Source organism: Haemorhous mexicanus, chromosome 11 (genome assembly GCF_027477595.1).
Source record: "Haemorhous mexicanus isolate bHaeMex1 chromosome 11, bHaeMex1.pri, whole genome shotgun sequence".
Lineage (NCBI taxonomy): Eukaryota > Metazoa > Chordata > Aves > Passeriformes > Fringillidae > Haemorhous > Haemorhous mexicanus.
This window is the reverse complement of record NC_082351.1, coordinates 7,411,524-7,430,243: the sequence shown is the minus strand read 5'-3', so window position 1 is coordinate 7,430,243 and position 18,720 is coordinate 7,411,524. Positions and strand designations below refer to the sequence as shown.

Below are 18,720 nucleotides of genomic sequence, written 5' to 3'. Positions count from 1 at the left end.
GTCTCTGAGGGTGTTTTTGGACGGCTTGTTCTGCAGGACCATACCAGTGATGCTGTCATCTCCTCCAGGGGGAATAGTTTAGTTTCAAACCAGTACAATAGGTTTAGAAAATCCTCTTTTTATACATCTTTCACTTTGTTCTTCCGCTCCTGTGGCTTTCGCCTGACTGATCCAGCAGCATGTTCATCTGATTGGATTTGCTCTGTTTGGTATCATAAGGAGTAACCTGCAGGCATCCTTTCTGCTTCTCTGGGGTTTTGAAGTGCTGCTGCACATTGCTAATTTGATAAATTAATTTCTTCTTCAGTCTTCTCTTAAAATTTGTTGGGTTCCTTTTAATTTGTTTTCTCACCATCCTAAGCACTAAACCAAAAACACGAGGAACTTGAGTTTGATTTTAATCAAGAGCAGCAGCACAGCATTAAAATGTGTGCTTTAGTTAGAGCTGAAATGAAACTCAAAATGCCTGGCTGCCTAATAGGTCTGCTTGGAACCACTTAGGATTGGAGGAAACCTTTCTTGTCTGCCTTACATTTCTATTGTGCCTTTTTCAATTTGAAGTAGCATTTATTAGCGACAGTTTAATAAATATTCAGATGCACCTCCCTGAATAAAAGAAACATGTTTATGCATGTGTGTTCTTTACCAAATTACTTTCTTTTTGAAGGCCCTGCTTTTTCCCCAAGCTGTTTTGATTTTATTTGCTGTATTTGTGGCCGTATTTATGACTTATAATTGTTAAACTTCAGTTCTGCCCCACATTTTTAGCTACACTTAGGGAGATTGAAGAGGTTCTTTGTACTTTTTATGCTATGAATATAATGAATTATGAAATATTCAAAATATTTGAGAGCAAATCTGTTCCCTGCATGCTCTGTGCCATGTAAGCTCATCACAGACCTTTGATCCCAGACCTCCTGCGAGCGGAACGTAAAAAGTCTTAAGGAGAATTAAAAACTTGCTAGTTGGTTTCCCAGCAGTGGTCAGGGTTGTTTGACAGGAGAAAATTCTCAGCACCTCTTGAGTTATCTGTAGCAAGAGGAGGTAGTCACAAAAATAATTTAAAGTTTTTAAGTAAATGTTTAAATTGCATTAATAGAAAATAGACCATTAGCTGATGAGACTGAAATAATGTGAGCATTGTGTAGGGCTGTGTTTATCCTGTCATAACCTCACAGCAGATGGTTTTCTGCTCAGTAGTATAAGAAAATTTGGGTAACCCAAAGTGGAAAAAAGAAGTTGGGGGAAGGTGAAGGGTGACACAATGCAGAGCATCTCTGGTGGGAGGAATGGCGCTTGTTGGCACTGGAGGAATGTCTGTGGTCCAAAGCCTTTTCCACTGCTGTCAAGAGTGGTGCCTGCCCACAGCATCACCTCAATCATTTAGCAAATGACTGAATAAAACTCAAATATTGAAATTGTGAAGCTCTTCTTACACTGCTTTCAAAGGACCCCACTTCTCATTTGGCTCATTGTCCCAGTTTTACACATTGCACCATGTTGGTATCTAATTTTCAATAAAACCCAGCATATTTGTGAGTTAGGGGCCCAATCTAACTTATTTACCCTGCAGGAGGCTTTGGCTTGACTAGTGACCACTGGTTTAGAAACCCTGCAAGGCAAGGGCTGTGCTGAGCAGGCCGGGGGAGTTATCAGTTCTACATTAAATCAATGGCTGTTATTAATGGCAGTGAATGCCCATCTCTTCCTCTCATCCATCTCCTCTCCTGCCTGTCATTCATTCAACATCCAAACATTCACAGGTCTCTGATGCTGTGCAAGTGTGGGTAGAATCCCTGTTGGCATCAGTGCTTTCACCCAGGGCTGAGCGCTGAAGGACTGGATGAAAACGGGGATCTACTTTCTGATAGATAATTAAACATGAGTATTGTGAGAAATTTGATCTCCCTTGTTTCTGCCTGCCTTTTCAAGAACCAAAGTGTTCTTCACCTCTTTGGATCTTTATTGAGAAGCTGTGGGGCCACGCTGGCATGACATTCCCTAAATTTTTAAGTTTCCTCTGGGTCCATCAACTCCATGTTGGATGTAGCCCTTTGCAATGGGAGGGATGGCACAGGATAAGCTGTGACAGTGATATTACATTTACACAGTCTCTTCTCTAGCTGAACAGGGCAAAGCCAACAAGGTTTTCTCCTGCCCTTGGGACCTCAACAAGTGTTAGTTTTCCTGGCCATGAAGCACCTCCAGCCTCAGCCACTGGCATGTGTGTGGTCCTGCATCTCCTGCATGTCCTGCAGCTGCATTATTGTGCTCATGGATAAACACAAAGCTCTGTTTAGAGGTTATAGTTCCCTCTCATTTTAAAGAATAGGTGTTGAGTCTGAAAAATAAATGTTTCTCTGGTCTAGCATCCTTTGGGGCATTTCACACTGGTGTCATGCTTGTGGTGTCTGTGGGGAGGTGTGGCTGGCTCTGTCAGCAGTTGTCCTTCCTTGTGTTCACCTGTCAGCAAGTTCAGAGGTGTGTCTTTTCCTCCTGTGATCAGATCAAAGCCCTGGACACCCTTGGGCAAGCAGTGTTTTTGTTCAGCTGTGGTGTTAGACAGCTTTTTGTGTGTGTACGTGGTAGGTAGTACCTTATTTTCAGCCAGACCCTTGTGTTGTTGAGTCAAGTTGCCCATTTTAGAATGATTTGTCTTTTGAGATCATCCTCCTTCACCATATAGCTGTAAAAATAAATCTGTCGTTGGCATTACGTTGCAGATCTGGGAGAAATTTTCCATTGGATCCTGCTGTGCAATAGGAGTGAGATGTGTGTTTTATTCCAGTTTTTTCTTTGTTTTTAGCAGAGCTTTAGCCAGCAGTGACCTGCATGGACAGTGGGTGATGCTGTTTGCAGGAGCTGGGGCTTGGCATGCCTGCTACCTTCTCCTAAGGATACAGCAATTTGGGCTGCAGCTGCCTGGGCAGGGATGCTTGGCCTCATCTGCTGCCACAGGGCTGCTCCATCTCAGTGTCTGAGGTCAGCATCTGCCCCATGGGCAGGTGGGACCAGTGCTTTCTGCCCTACAGCTCTCCTCAAGAGAACCCTGTGAGCTGGCCACTAAAAATCTGCTCTTTGTGTCTGCACGGAATAGTCTGTGGATTTTTTTATGGTGAGAAAATATTAATAGGAACATGGGATTTATCACCCTGAACTAACAGGTTGTATCTGTACACATATTTGCCATGTTTTAGCCCTTCCTCACCGTTGCCCTTCACCTCTTAATCCCTTTATCCCTACACCAGGTGTTCCATCCTGTATCTGCAGCGTTGCAGTGAAGGATGTGTCTGTTATCCCTTGGTGGACTTTAATTTTTTAATGGGGTGATTAACACTGAATGAAGCAACTCAAGTGGAGCTGGAGAGTAGCACACTTGCTCTTGCTGAGCTTTTCTACTTAGAAATGGCTTATTTGCCTTTTTGGCCCCTGCTGCAGCCCGAGCAGGAGCTTTTTCCAGCCATCCACAATGACATGCGACTCATCTGTTTGACAGATCGCAATTTAAGTTAGAGCCCGTGAAAAGAAAAAGCTCATGAGTAATTCTGGCTGTTTCTCCCAATGTGCCGCCTTTTGCTATGCTCTGCGTGGATGATTCAAATAATGCAAAATTCGCTGGCAGAAAATGTCAAAGAAGATCTCTGGCTAAACGGTTGCTGGTGACTGAGGGGGCTGGTGTTGCTCAGGGTGGGTCCTCTCCTCTCACGGCTGGTTCGGCTGAGCCGCGGGGGCTGCGGTGGCATGTTTAAATTGTTCCGAGGGCGCGGGAGAGCGCGGCTTCCCGCAGGCTGGAGCGATGCTGCGGTGCAGAGGGGTAATTAAAACAGCTGCAAGTGAAGAGGAGCCCTCCCGAGGGATGGGAAGTGGCCTCCTTTCCGCTCGGCGTCTTCTGCCGCTCGCTGAATGCCGAGCCCAGCAAGCCGCACGGGCTGAGCCGCCGCCGCCCCGCGCCCTCCTTCCCTCGGTACATTAAGTTACAACAAGCTGTTTGCTTGGATGAGACGTGGTTTTCCTCTGGCTTTCAACTCCCAGATCGCTTCATCATTAAAAAGAAAAGCCAGCTGAGGATCGGAAGCGGCTGTCAAGCTTTCCATAGTGATGCAGGGTACCGAGTCAGCGGCTCCCTGTCTCTGAGAGCTTTGCTGTGGCGGCTGCTCGCTTTCCCTCCCTCCTCCTGAGCATCCCCGGGCAGACGGGTAAAGATCCCTTACAGCCCGTGGTGGTAGATGGGGATATTTTGCTCACACCGGTGCTGCTCCAGGTTTTCCTACCGGTGAAGTGTGTGAATTCGCTCAGTGTTTGAGTCCCTCAGCTCCCTCTCGGTGCACACGCCGCAGCCCCGGGAGCGGAGCTGCGCAGGGCTGTACAGCCCTCGCTTGTGCCTCTGGTTTGTGATGTGTGTTTGCTGCCGGAACGCTGCGCTGCCTCGGGGAGCGCTTAGGAGGAAACTTCAAGAGCTTTCAGTGCTTTGATGGGGATTGAGTTAATCCTAGCTGAATTCATTCCTATTTACGGTCTTTTTGCAAGCTGCAGAGAGCAGGGTGGTTGTAATGGAGGGTGTCAGGCACTTTAGCACCCACTCTGCACCCACCCCTAAGGCGCTGTCCCAGGTCTGCATCTTTGGTGCAGCAAGGGGTGCCCAGTGGGACAACCCCAGCACAGGAGATGTTGTGACATGGCTCTTCCCACCTTGAATTATAGTGACATACAAGGTCTGTCTGGTCCTTAAAGACAGAGGTGGTGGCATCTTGTCAGTGTCTCTTGTAACCTGAATTTAGCTGATCACTAGTGCTATTTTTAGAGCTGTGTGGGCTCCTACCACAATGAACCACCTTGCTTCTTCCCGACCCTGCGTCTTGGCCATGGTCACATTTAGATGCTAAAAAGGGATTTACATAGTGTGATGGACTGAAAAGCCTCCGAGATTTCTGAAAGCAGTCCCTCTGTATGCAGTGAAGTGTTTGTAGAACAGCAGTTCATGCCTGCAAAGATATTTCTCACCATCTTAATTCAAGCCTTGCTTCCAGACCTCACCCTCCTGCCATACCCAGCTTTTTTCAGAGATAGGATATGCAGCTGTGCTCCTGCACGGCCCAGATCTGAGGGGTATGGTGCTGACAGACTATGAAAACTGACTATTTTAACTCTGATTTAAATGGTGTTTTATCTCAGCTACAAACCTTTTGATCAAGGACAGCCGAAGGGGGGATATTTCCATTCTGGAGTCAGTTTGTGTTGTAAATAGACTGCGCCGGTGGCATGGCTTTCTGCTTTTAGTAAATCAAAGCCAAATTGTTAGAATGGCTCTGGAAATCCAGGGAGCAAAATGTGATCGTAATGGAATGGGAGTAGACTATGCAGCAGGCTGGTGAGATTAAAGGTTTGTCAGAAGGAGTTAAGGCATGTATGTAACGCAGCACTACACCAGCTAGAAGATGTTTTTGAAGACTGAACAAGTGTGTCCCTCCCCTTCCTCTCTTAATCCCTGCCCTGCCCACTTTGATGCCCATCTCCTGTATCTTAATCGAGCCCAGCTGTTTGTGCAACAGCATTGCAAAAAACCTTCAGGATGAGAAGTTTTTCCATTGACTTTTTGTTCCCTCCCCAGCTCCTTTGCCATCTCCTTGCTATGTCCAAGCTGAGGGGGCAGACTGGCCAGACCCTCGAGGTGGAGACCTCCATGGAAGAAAGAGACCTGAGCAGCGGGCAGGAGAGATGTGCCCATCAGTCTTAGAGAGGGGAAGTTCTGGTGCCCTCCTACCTACAGCCACCCTCTCCCCTTTCCAATGAGCACAGCCCAGTATTCCCATTAGACGGAAGCAGAGGCACAAACACTCGGGCTCATCTGTTCAGCAAAGCCCAGATTATTCTGAATCATCCAACGTCCTTATCAGAGCGCTCCAGCCGGCGCTTGCATCAGTCACAGCGCGGGCTGCCGGAGTCGCAGGCAGTGCTCTGCCGTTTTAATTGCCACAAGCCAGCAGCTATTTGAGGCCCTGTCCCCAAAGAGCAAACGAGCTTGTCACTGCACGTAGCTCAGCTTTGCAGGAATCGCAGGATCAGCAAGTGTTCCCCATTAAAGACCTGCTAAGGACGCAAACATAGAGGGCTGCACGTGTAGTGCAGCAACCAGCTGGGTGGGATGGAGTGGGGCACTGCTGGGCTTGGACCTAGGAGTGGGAGCTCCCCTTGGGATTTTAGTTTTGGGGTTTTTTCCCTTTAACTTCAGAATACCCTAGAAGCTGTAAAGGGCATGTCCGTGTGACTCCTTGAATATGAGATGCCTCCAAAAACAGCTTTGTCATGGCTCTGAGCTGCTCCTTGGTTCTGTTCAGACCTTCCTGTTCTCTCAGGCATACTGTGTTGCCCTTCCTCCCCACAAGACATCCCATGCCTGTCCTGATCTCCTGGAAGGTGCTGCTTGCTGCCCTTTCCCCCTGAGAACCTCTGTTCTCAGGATGATGCCCACTAGATAAAATACCAGGTCTAGTGGAGAGGTTTGGCTAAAAACTAGTGGTCTGTGTTAAAATTACTCTGGGACCTGAGAAAGAGTTGACTTATCTGTATTTCTGGATTCCTCTGAAATAAGGAGCATACTTACTGTAGGAGAGGCCTGTCCTTGGGTTCACCTGCCTCTGTTTTGCCCACATACTCTATGTATTGCAAAACCTTTCAAGCTTTGAGAAAAGCAAATACTCTCATTATTTGATGGAGCACGGTATGTTAGTGCAAGACCAACAGTTCTGGGATCCATCCCAAAAGGTGGAACCCAGTTAAAGTGAGCCCTTGTACCCAGTGCGTGGTGCTGTCATCTTCTCCTCAGCAACCTGCTCAAGGGACCTTTGGCAGACTGGGACATGAAGCCTGTTCTTTTTTCTTGGAGTACCAAGTCAGTATGGAGATGCTGGGCCAGGCCAGCTAATGCCCTGAAATTTATTTTTACACACTCTACCTTATGTTGTGACCTGCCATATTAATTTTCCAGCTGATATGATTGTGGCTTTCAAATTGGAGAGTGCTTTGAGAACTATCCCCAAACAGGCATGCTGCTGCTGCCATCTGTCTTTGAGCTGCTTCTGGGATTCCACTACTTGCTCTCAGCAGACAATTGTCACTGCTTTATTGAATTAGGAAGAAAAATAAAATCCGGCAACTTCTGAAATATAACTAATTCCAGGTGCTAAATCTCTTTTGAAACCAGGGGGAGATGTTGGAATTATAATGCTTTATGTGGATCCTGGGTGTAAAGTTTTTGCAGTTCTGCCCAAAAAAGTCTCATGACCTGATGGTTTTGAATGACATGTCATTTGGAGAGCTCTGAAGAGCTCCACTGTACTGAGGGATCTCCAACCAAGAGCCAAAATTGGGCAATGTCACTCTTACAGCAAAAACTGAAAGCTTTCGTGCCCTTCTAATGATTTTGGCCAGCTCAAGCTCTTACCCCAAGTCCCCCTTCTTCTCCATCCAATGCCTTTTCCCGTGTCTTCCAGCTGCAGGCACTTGTCCAATGCCATCCAGCCTGCCTCCTACTGGGAAGCAAAGATCTTGGCATGGCAAGACCCTTGTCCTGCAGGAGCAGGTCACCGTGCACCAAAGAGCAGCATCCCCGTGGACTGTGTGCTGTGCCGCATCCCAACGCCTGCTGCACCCCGTGCTTCAGACCTGCTCCTCCTTTTCTTTCTCTGCAGTGTGCCAGGAGTCAGCCCACGCCAACAGACAAGGCTGTGGGCAGATAAAAGCTTATGGGAAGGTGGTGTTTATTTGGATATCAAATGTTTTTCCCTCCTGGTGCGTGGATCCTGCTGCTTCCCGCTTGCTGGCCAATCCATGCCTTCTCCGCCCGGTTTGAGGCAGTTTGGGGCTGATTGCTTGCAGTCAGCGTGGCTCCCACTGTTCAGCTGGGTATTTTGGTGCATGATACTTGAAAATCAGAGGCAAGATCTCTCCAGCTGAACCTCTGAAAGTGAGGGGAGTTGTGGTCACTGCTGCTATTTCACCTGCAAAAAAATGAGCCCTGTGGGTCATCAAGTCAGTGACGATTACACATGAGTCACCTGGCTTTACAGCCAGGGCACGACAACAAGTTTTAGTGTTTCTCTTCAGAAGGGGTTTCTGATTGGCATTGGAGCAAATCAAAGCAGGGTGAAATCAGCTTGAACTGTGCAGTTTGCTCCTCTGTAGTTTTCTTGCTGTCTGGATGGACACTGAGCACTGCAACTGGCACTGCCTGTGTGCTGCTTGTTGGAGATCTTTCAAAGGAAAGCTAAGAAGCCCTAGAAGAGCATTTGCTTCTGCAATATTTTTGGTGTTTTACCTGAGTGTTTTCTGTTGTAGTGCTTTTCTTTTTTGTAGCAGTTTGTAGTCTTGCAGTTGAGTACTTGACCCTTTATTTGAGCTGAACTAAACTGGCTTTTGTTGTGAGCTTGCCCAGCGTTTTCAGTTGTGCTGAGGTGTCCTAAGCAGGTTACTCTGTGGTAATCCTCTGGGTCCCCATTCAGGAAGGCTGCAGAAAGCTCCTGAATGGGGTCACTTCAAATTTTGGCTTGGGTTGTGGCAGAAAAGACAATCTTTCAAGTAGCAGGATTCTTTTTCATTAAGAGTTTATTCACCTTTCTGGTGTATTGGTTTAGATCTCCACGGCAATGCTGACTTCAGCTCAGCAAGCAAAGTATCGTAGACTAGAATCCCAGAATGGTTTGGGTTCCAAGGGACCCTAAAGCTCATCTCATTCCAGTTCCTGCTATGGGCAGGAATACCTTCCACTAAACCAGGTAATTCCAAGCTCCATCCAACCTGGCTTTGAACATGTCCTGGGATGGGAAGTTCACATCTTCCCCGGTCATCCTGTTTCAGTGCCTCAGCACCCTCACAGTAATTAATTTCTTCCCAATATTCTCTCTATTCCTGCCCTCTTGTCAGTGTGAAGCTGTTCCCTGTTTTTCTGTCACTCCATGTCCTTGTAAAAGGTCCCTCTCTAGCTCTCTTGTAGCCTCTTCAGGTACTAGAAGGGGCTCTAAGGGTCCCTAGAGTCTTCTCTTTCTAAGCTGAACAACTCCAACTCTCATCAAATCATGATTTGAATGACCAATTTTAATCTTGCTTTGCAACTAGCATTTATTTTTTTTTATGACGGGGTGATTGCTCTTGTAGACTGGCTGTCAGTGAAGTAGCCCCTTCTTCAAGGCTAAATAATAGCATAAAAACCCAATTAAAAGTGATGTGGATTTACAGATATCTATGCAAACGAATTGTTTGCAGATTCTTGTGTAAATTTTATTTAGTAGATGATGACTTATGTCATTATGCCAGGTTAATTTGGATGTCCAGGTGTATTTGGATGGGAATAGGAGTTCCAACACAAAAAACCTATTCTAATTTATTTAAAATAGGTTGCTGGTGACTGGACAAGCTATTTCTGGGAAGGGATGCCCAGGCTGAAGGAAATCTACCCAGTGCCTCTCCTCTGCTTCTCAGAGAGTCATAAAGAGGCTCAAGGTTTGTGGTACGGCCCTGAGCCCCACGGGAAAGCCCCTTGCATTTGTCTGGGGTCACCGAAGCCAGGAGCTGGTACCTGCCCCTCTGCCTGGTGTGTTTTCCCTCTGCCCTGGGAAGGGAGCTGCCTGGGATGGCTTTGTCATGGATTTAGGATTAACCCTCCTTCTGGACTCCTTCCAGGCTGCCTTCTCAGGTCTCTCCTATCCAAGCATGGTAAGTTCTGCCTGGATGGGACCTTTTCCTTCCCCTGGCAGTGCTCCTTCCCTTGGCTCTTCCCTGGCACCCTGAGCATTGTCCCTTGTGGCAGGCCCTGTGAGCCTCCATCCTCCAGCACTGCATCCTGCCATTCCTCACTGCAGCTCTGCAGCTCATCACCATCATCTGATGCAATTCCTGGGGAAACCAGTACAACCCAGGAAGGGCTGTATGGGACGCCCAGCCGTGCCCAGACCATGAACAGGAGGGGGGTGTGAGCTGTGCCTGCCTGCTCTAAGGTGTACACCCATACTTTGTCCCTATTTCATTTGTTAATAATTGCATCCTCTCACCAAGATGAAGGTCTGGGCTGTGCAGAGGGCTTTGTGGAAGATCAAACCTGCCCTGGGCAGCCTATTGCTCCTTTGGCCAGCATTTAGTATCCAGAAGGGTGTCTTGGGATCATGGCATCTGCTTGCATTTCTTTTGCTGCAGCCATAGATTTGTGTTTCACAGATTGTGTGGCTAGCTGGATTATAAATTATTCATGACAGGCAACTTATCGTGTTTATCTGGAATAATTGAGCAATTAAGTCTGTTTAGGTATGTAAAAAGATTGTGCAGTGGCTTGTCTATCTTCAGGCCTTAAATTCTGCAAGAGCATTTGTTACATATTTAATCCAGAATAACAACAACAAGAAAAAAAGAAAGTCAAAAGATACACTCTGCTTTGATGCACTGATCCACTATGATGTGCTCATTCACACAAGTTTTTCATTCCAGTGGCTTCACTCATAAATACACACTTGCCCAGGAAAAATTAGACTTAACCTGGCTCCTTCAGTCTGGAGAAGGTGTGAGGCCATAACATCAGGTATGCCTGCAAACCTGTCTCTGAAAACACTTTGTGCTGTTTATGCCAGCACCAGAACTGTTTTTAGTGTTTAAAATCTTCCATCCTAGACACGTGGGTCAGAGGATCACGCTCCTCTCTGCCCTCATCACTGCTGTGCTATACTCAGATGTTGATGCTGCCAAGGTAGTGCAAAGTTTGGGGGTGAAAGGACCTTTAAATATTAAAGAGTGTTTAGTTAGTCCCTGAGCTACAGCCATTATCTCCCATTGCTGTAGTTGTCCAGGAGGGTTCCCAAAGGAGCTGGAAGCTGATGAGCGAGGCTACAACAGGGACCACACAGAGCTGAATAAATGTGAGCCATACAGTAAATGGATGATTTTATTCTGTGTTACTAATAGGAAATAGGGCTGCTTTTAAATTGATCTGTTACAAGTCTATTTACTGGGAGAGCCTGTGCTCTTTATAGCATTATAGCTGTGAACTGCATCACTGCTGCACATGACACCCCGAGGAGCTCCGTGGCCTCATGTATTCCTCTTCTTTGGGCAGAAGGTACCAGGGAATGGAAAGTTTTGAGCTCCTCTGCTCCCTCCCAGGCTGCTATTTTAGTTCTACAGGAGACAATGAGTGAGCAGGACCGGAGGCTCCTGTTACTCAGGACGTCCGTCCCTCGGCTGGCGGCAGGGCACGGGAGCAGCAGCAGAAAAAGGCAAAGCAAGCCATTAGGCTTTCCTTGGCCGAGAGGGCTCCCATGGAAGTCCCGCATTACGGAGCGAGAGGGACCTGGGGCTGCACTTAGAGCACCTCGGCGTGCGGAGCTCGGGAGGTTAAAGCCCGGGGTGAGCTCTCTGCCGTGCTCCCTGCCCGGCCCAGGGAACAGCGTCCTCCCAGCACGTACAGACGTCCAAATCTTTCATGCGCTCCTGCGGACGAGGAACAAAGGCTGTCTAAACAGGAGCTAGTGAGGCAGCAAATCGCACAAGAAACCTTCCCTAATGAACTGGAAGGACTTGTCCCTTTGCCTCGGGCGGCAGCACTGCCGGTTTGCTTAGCTAGGCAGCGCCTTGTCTGGTGGGGGACCCGCGCTCCGGGGGGAGCAGAGGAGCAGCGCTGGGTCTGGCGCTGGAAAGGTTTCCTCTGCCCATCTGCTCCTCTCTGCCAGCAAGGGCAAGCAGTGAAGGAGGGGATGCTCTCACTTCCTGAGGAGCTAGCCATGGGGGATGCTGCCTGGGAGCACCGTCCTGCCTATGACGGCGGATCGAGGTTAGTTGCAAAGCTGTTGGGCGTGCAGTTATTTCCTTTGATCGTGTGCTTCATCCCTGTGTCCGTGGTAATGTGGTGCAGGGAAAGGTGGACCGAGCAGCGAGGTGCAGGTGCTGGAGGTTGTCTTTGAAACTGCAGAGCCTCATGGGGGGTCAGTGCCTCCTGACACCCTTTGGAGAGAGGAGACATGCTCAAGTAGCCTGGGGTTGGTTCAGGGAGTGCTAACCAGAGAAAGGAAACTGTTTGAGAAGTGACTCATAGGATGAAATGGCACTGTCTTATTTCGCAGCTCGATTCTCTGGACAAACGCAGTTTCCCATCTGTTATTTGCAGAGAAGGAGATGAGTTTGGGGGTTGGTTCCTCTCACTCGCCAGCAAGCGAGCAAGTTGATTATTTTCTGGCAAGCATTAGCAGGATGATTACTGACGGCTCCGGTGGCTTCCCCTTCTGGGCAGGAGTGCCAAGGACTGGATTTTATTTATATTGAGATGTTTGAAGATAAAGATGAGCATAAGGTGGCCTTTTTGACAAGTGAATTGGTACCTCTGTGACCAATTCCCCTGTCAATTAAGTGCTGAAACACTCCTAATTGCACATTTTCTCTGGAGCCCTGGATTCTCCTCAAACTGTGCTTCAGATTTGGACCAGGAAGCTTCAGCCCACGCTGCCTGCATGTTTGCATCCGCCTCCTCTCCACCTGGATGCAGGCGTGAATTCTGGTGATGTCTTGACATGCAGCCTGGCCCCAGGCACACAACAGCTCCTTCACCCTGGGCTGCTCATGGTCCTCCCAAGGCACCTCAGGAGACTCCATCTCCTGGTGTTATCTGTGCCCCTCAGCTCGAACTCTGGCTGATACACCACATTACAGCCTCCACAAGGCGCTTTGCAGGCTCCTCTTTGCATTTGCATGTAGGCTGTGCACTGATCCAAACAACCAGGGCTGCTTTTCCTGCCCTCCACACATGAGCTCCATGGCAAACTATCCCTGTGCTGCTGTAGGAGAACTCAGCAACAGGATCATGGAATGGTTTGACTTGGAAGGGACCTTCAAGATACCTCGCTCCACCCCCCTGCCATGGGCAGGGACACCTTCCACTAGATAAGATTGCTCAGGGCCCCATCCAACTTTTGCCGCAAACACTTCCAGAGAGAATTTAATTTTGCCATAAAACAAACGTAAAACTTCAGAAAAAGGTATATATTTGTCATGCACTCCAGTCTGGGATGGTGTAGGAAACCTGAATCACTTGGTACCTTTAGTTTTTTCCGTGCATCAGCAGCTGCTCCAGGATTTGCTGAGCTTTCCCTGCTCTCCTGCAGCCATTCCCACCTCCTGCCTTCCCAGCAGTATCCCAGCTTCCCACAACTTGCTGTTCCCTCTGTTCTCTAGCCAAGGGCTGCCTTCTAGCACTGCCTCTTCCCTTGGATCAGGATGCTGTTTAATTGCAGAGTATGTATGTGGCTTTGGCAGAGCTCAGTGTGACAAGTAAAACAGGAGACATGCCCCCCAGAGAGCTCCTCAGGAGTGGACCCGGGAGGCGCGGATGGAAAGGACATTTCGCTGACTGGCTGAATTTGTGAGACAACAGTTCTTCATGTGCAGGCGGAGCTGCTGAGCTGAAGACACTTAAGGACACTCTCAGGCAGGGCACTGGCAGCTCTTGGGAGAGGCCAGGCTGTTGCAGTGTTCCTCCAGGATAAGCCAGTAGCAGCCATGAATGAAACCTGTCTCCATCCAGTCCGTGATCCTGCTGTTGAGCCTCTCTATTAGTCTGATTAGCACAGTACCTTCATTACCCAGTTCCAGCTGGGGTTATTTTTGTACTCATACTGGTGCCTGCAAAAGACAGAGGGAGCTGTGACCTTGGGGTGCATCTGCTGGAGGGTGGCTTCATCTGGGGAAGGGGCCCACTCGAAGCTCTTGGATTTGAAGAGCTGCTGCTAGAGGTGCCCCATCCTGCTCTTCCCAAACATAGTTGGGGGCTTTTTTTCAGGATTTCAGTTTTCTAGAATTATTAAATAGACATGGTTTTGGCAACTCAGAGAAAACCCACATTCCTTTTCTGTTCTGAATTCCCATGAACTTGGTTTCTGTTTTTTCAGCTCGTTGTACATCTTGTCTCATGCCAGAGGATGAGTGTCGGTTGTGTCTTCTGCCAAACAAAGCTTCTTTTCTCTGTCCTGTCCAAAATGGTCACCTTTGGGTGGGATTGATCATGCTGGACTCAAGATGACTTGGGACCTGTTCTTCCCAGTCTAAAATAATTGTTTAAAGCAGGTCAGATGGCCTGGGCCCAGTGGCCTTTTCTGACACGGGGGTGTACAGCTGGCAAGGTCAGTGGCTTTGGCTGCAGTGAGGTCTAAATGGGTAGAGCTGGTGAGGAACCATTCCATCTCAAATCTCCAAAGTCATAAATATGGTAATATAAATATGTCCTCTCCGTTTTGGTTTTTTTATTCTTCTGTAGTAGGATAACATCCTGGGTGACCTCCAAATGGTCCAAAATAACTAACCCTCAGCAAAGACAGAATTACTCTTAATTATAATCCTAAATTTTGGCGTGAAAATATCTTGAATGTTCAATTACGATGTTTTTCTGCTTACAGTGCTCATTTAAATCTTCTGCCCACTGCAAAGGCTGAACTCTATACTCGAGATACTTTTAGAACTGTATTGTCTTACCACAGGGGAACAAAACAACCTGCACATAACCAGCACTCCCTCACATCTCCTGGTAACAAATACTGGGGATCGGCTATTTTCACATAGTCTCCTAAAATAGGTGGTGTTAGAATAACTGCAGAAGCCTTACAGACTCAAGCTGTGTCTGTATCATTTCAGATCCTTTTGAAACATGTGCTTTTCTTGATGTTTTTCTAGATGGTTTTGAAACCACAGTGCACAGGCATGGATCTTGGTCCCCCTTATGTACGTGCTCTGCAGAGGGTCATAATCTAGCCCACCATGCCTGTAATTTTATACATGTGTGTGTATATGTATATTCAATTTATAATTTTTATCAATGTTTAAATCTGCACTGGGCAGAGCCAGCACATGCTGTGGATATTCCTGCTGCAATTTTTTTAAAGAAAACGCTGATTGGAAAGTTTTCATTCCTAACGGGATTTGCAAATGGTCAGTGCTCACAGGACAGCATTGAGGGGGGAGGCACATCTGGCAGCTGTGACCCAGCAAGCCCTGCCACTTGCTGACCTACCCATGCATTGGGGAATAATAAGATTTGGAAGGGGGTTTTGAGGAATAATCTGGGCTGTTGGAGGGCTCTGTGGTGGAAAAGGTAAGGCTGGTGGTTGTAGGTGCGTTGGGAACTCCATGGAGGCTAGGGCAGGTCAGGTGTCAGATACAAACATTCCAAATGTCCATACAGATGGGATGGTTCAAGCTATCAAAGCTTGTGAGACCAGAACAGGCATAAAATACCCTATAGATGAAAGGCCTGCAAGCTTTACTTCCCTGAGTCTTCTGCTGAGCCCAACAGCATGTGTATAATTTGCTTTAATGGTTAGAAACATCTGCTGTTAAAAGTGATGCTTAATATATTTGGCTTCAACTTCCAGTCATTAGTTCTTTTTATGCCTTTTTCTGCCTAATTAACAACCTTTTAGTACCTGATATTGTTTCCACTGAATGTGCTGCTATATCGTAATCAAGTCACTTCTTAATCTTCTCTTTGATAAACGAAAAAGATCAACCTCTTCAATTCTCTCATTTCAGACATTTTCTGCATCCCTGGAATCACTCTTACAGATCCGGCCCGTATCTCCCGCAGTGTTTTACTAATCTCCTTAAAATGTCGGTGTGGAACCGTGGAGGGCTCTGGAAGGAGTCCCTTGGTGCTGAAGAGGAGGCTCAGCCACCTCCTCACTCCTGCTTCCAGCTCCAGGCTTCCTGCATGGATTGAGCACAGGTTTGCTAGGCAGTAGAGACTCATCTTCATTGATATTTAATATATGGGCAGCTGGAACAAGATGATCTTTAAAGTCCCTTCCAACCAAAACCATTCTGATTCTGTTGTTTTACCAAAACCCACTGTGTGTGAGTGGTGCTGCCCGTACTGAGATGATGATACCTTGGCAGTGGTGAATTCTTGTTACCCCCAGCTCAGCCAGGTAACCAGTCTGAAATCCATTTAGCATATTCACTATTCATATTCTGTAGTGCTTTTTATTTTTGTCAGCATGTCATACAATACTAGGTCAAAACACCTTTTGGACATCAAGGATATTGCTTCTGTGCATTACTAATATCAGATGTGCAGAGAATAAAATCAGGTTTGCTTCGCTGTGACCTATTTTTCCTAAACCCATGTTGATGGGAGTATTTATGTGTCCTTCAGTTCTCTGCACTGTCTTTCTGCCTTGGACAGATGTCTGTCTCCCTGTTCCCTGCAGGCCATACCTTTGCCTTCTTTAAGCAGAAGACTCTTCCAGCCTCCTAAAATTTCCTCTTAAAAATGAACATCAGCACACAGCAGTTTTCTTAGTTCTCTTAGAGCTCTTGGATGCAAAATTATTCAGTTCTGCCAAATTTAAATGTCTTCTGGTGCTGGTAGATGTTGTTGAATGTTCTTCTCAATTGCTAATAGGATGGAAACACTTCATCCTCATAATGAGTGTAATCCTTCTTGTTCTCAAATGTTCCAGGGCAGTGATAACAGCATGTCCATCATATCTGTCTCATTAGCATCTCTTCCATCTCCACCCAGTGATGGACCCCTATCCTTTCTAGGAAGAGTCTGGGTGTAGATCTTTACTAATCCAACCCCTGAAACTTTTGATTCGGTGAAGAACTGGGCAAACAGGAGACAGAAATAGATGGAATGGGATTATTTCATTGACTTCCATCACCATCCTCTAAAAGCTTCTCTTCTAGATTGCAGATTCATCATCCAGGGGGGAGATGCCCAGAAAACAGTAGAGAGAAATAGGGGAAATATGTATGAAAAGAATTATTTTTTTCTACTATTTCTTTATCATCCAGGCTTTTCCCTTCTCCTTTCTCCTCCTTGCGGGGAGGATTTTTGGCAAGACATCTCAGCCCTTCCTCTTTGCTATCTTCCCTGCAGCATCCTTTAAGTTGTCTTTCATCTGTGTAACCCACACGGTGTGTCATCAGTTGCATCAGTGGAGGCCGGCCAGGCAATTTGTGATAATCCCAACTCAATTTACATTTCAAATGCTTGCTCTGGGAGCCCCACTGTATTTCCTGCAGCTTTCTCCTGCTCCCCAGGACAGATGTTCCTCAGCAGTTCCTCACCAAGTCACCAAGGGCAATTGGATGCTCCTATCCCATCTAAAACACCCCCTGGCTTTTTCCTGTCTGGGTGGTAGGTTCATTGTGAAAAGTGAGGAAGTTACAACGATCCCATTGTTCTTCAGCCCTGAGCTGAGGGAGGTCCTGGTGGGCTTGTCCGTGAGCCATACAAAGCTCCTGTGGCCCCAGCCACAGTGCCTCCCCCTGCCTAGGTTTTCCTGGAGGAGCCTTGGCCAAGGGCAGAGTGGGGGGCTCTGTGTGGCACAGGGAGGGAGTGGAGCTCCTCTTCCCCCAGTTTCCACCTCACTAAGGGTCTGAAAGTGCGGGTAAGGAGATGATGCGGAGAGGGAAGATTTGAATTTCTTGCATCCTGGGAACAAGAACCTGAATAGAAAGGATTGGTTCTCCCTTAATTTGAGCTGATGGGGATGGTGGGCAAAGCTGATGGGATTTTGGTAGACACTCTCTTGAAATAGAACTGTGGGAAAAAATTCCAGGGGGTGTGAAAGCAAAAATAACGCAAGAAATTCTGGATGTCAGAAGAGAGGCAGCAAGACCCTAAGAAATTATAAAAACTGAAGTACTATTTTCAGGAACTAAATATAATGTGGCTCCTTTGGAACAGCTTGGAGAAACGACAGTGTAGCACAAAATTGCTGGGGAAAATTGAGGCTGTTTTCCCTCGGCTTCAAGTGAAGGACTCGAGCGGAGGCTGGTGTAGAGAGTGGCGTGGGAGCTCAGCAAGTACAGGGAAGTCTGGGAAAAGCACAGAGCTGATCTGCAGCCAGGCTTGTAAGGTGATGGGGAGAGCTTTGCTGGAGGCAATGCCAAGCCTTGGCACTCAGCATGTGCTGGGTGGAGAGGGGAAGGGGTGCAGTGGGTAGGTGGAGGTTTCATCCACCCCCGTGAATTTGAACACATCTTTCCCAGCTGATCTGAATTTCCTCTGGTTTTAAAAGTTATTTTTTGAAGGCTGGCCTTTATGAGAGCCCTTCTGGGGAGGAGACTTGTAACAAGGGGTTTAGGGCTTATCTGCCTCACCTCTTGAGGACTTGTCATTATGTCCCATCATGAGACCTGCAATAACACCCAACTGCATCTCTGCAGGCAGCTCCTGTGAGCAGAAAAAGGTTGAAATGTGCCTGTTTGTGTGATTGGAGTGTAGGGGGAAAAACCCTGTGGCCAGGTTATGAATCATCCATGCCTCCAACTGTAGGACCAAAAGGCCAAGCAGACCTGGAGCTGCGGGACCGGGCAAGGTGATTAATGTCTCTGCAGTGGGGATTAAGCTGAGCCTTAGAGGTGATCCGTAACACTGGAATGAAGAGATGGCTTCCGGAATGAAAGGCAGGAAAATCCACACCTCGTGCAGTGGGTGCAGGCCTGTGGGATGTGCAGCCCGCAGAGAGCACAAGGGCCAGGAGCTGTTGGGGGCTGCCCCCGCTTGTCCTGAGTGCTGCTCTGGGTTTTGGGAGTATTCTGGTCCTTTTTGGCACCTTAGTTGCTTGTCTTGGAAAAGTGTTTTGCAAGGAGACCTGGCTGTCCTGCTGACTGTGCTGTATATTAATACTTGTGGAGCTGCTGAGCATCCTGGTGATTCCTCATATGGAAAGTCTCTACAGCCTCTTTAAT

General features: G+C 47.5%; 1 protein-coding gene across 3 annotated transcripts in view; it reads left to right on the top strand.

The window, feature by feature from the left end:
* BSN (bassoon presynaptic cytomatrix protein) overlaps positions 1-18,720 on the top strand; it is an 89,051-nt gene that overhangs the window by 25,542 nt on the left and 44,789 nt on the right. The window contains exon 1 of one of the 3 annotated variants that reach the window (XM_059856225.1): positions 11,592-11,809. The exons of the other annotated variants lie outside the window; for them this stretch is intronic. The gene's annotated coding sequence lies outside the window, so the exon portion shown is untranslated. Of the gene's footprint in view, positions 1-11,591; positions 11,810-18,720 lie in introns of those variants that run through there. 3 annotated transcript variants of the gene reach the window in all.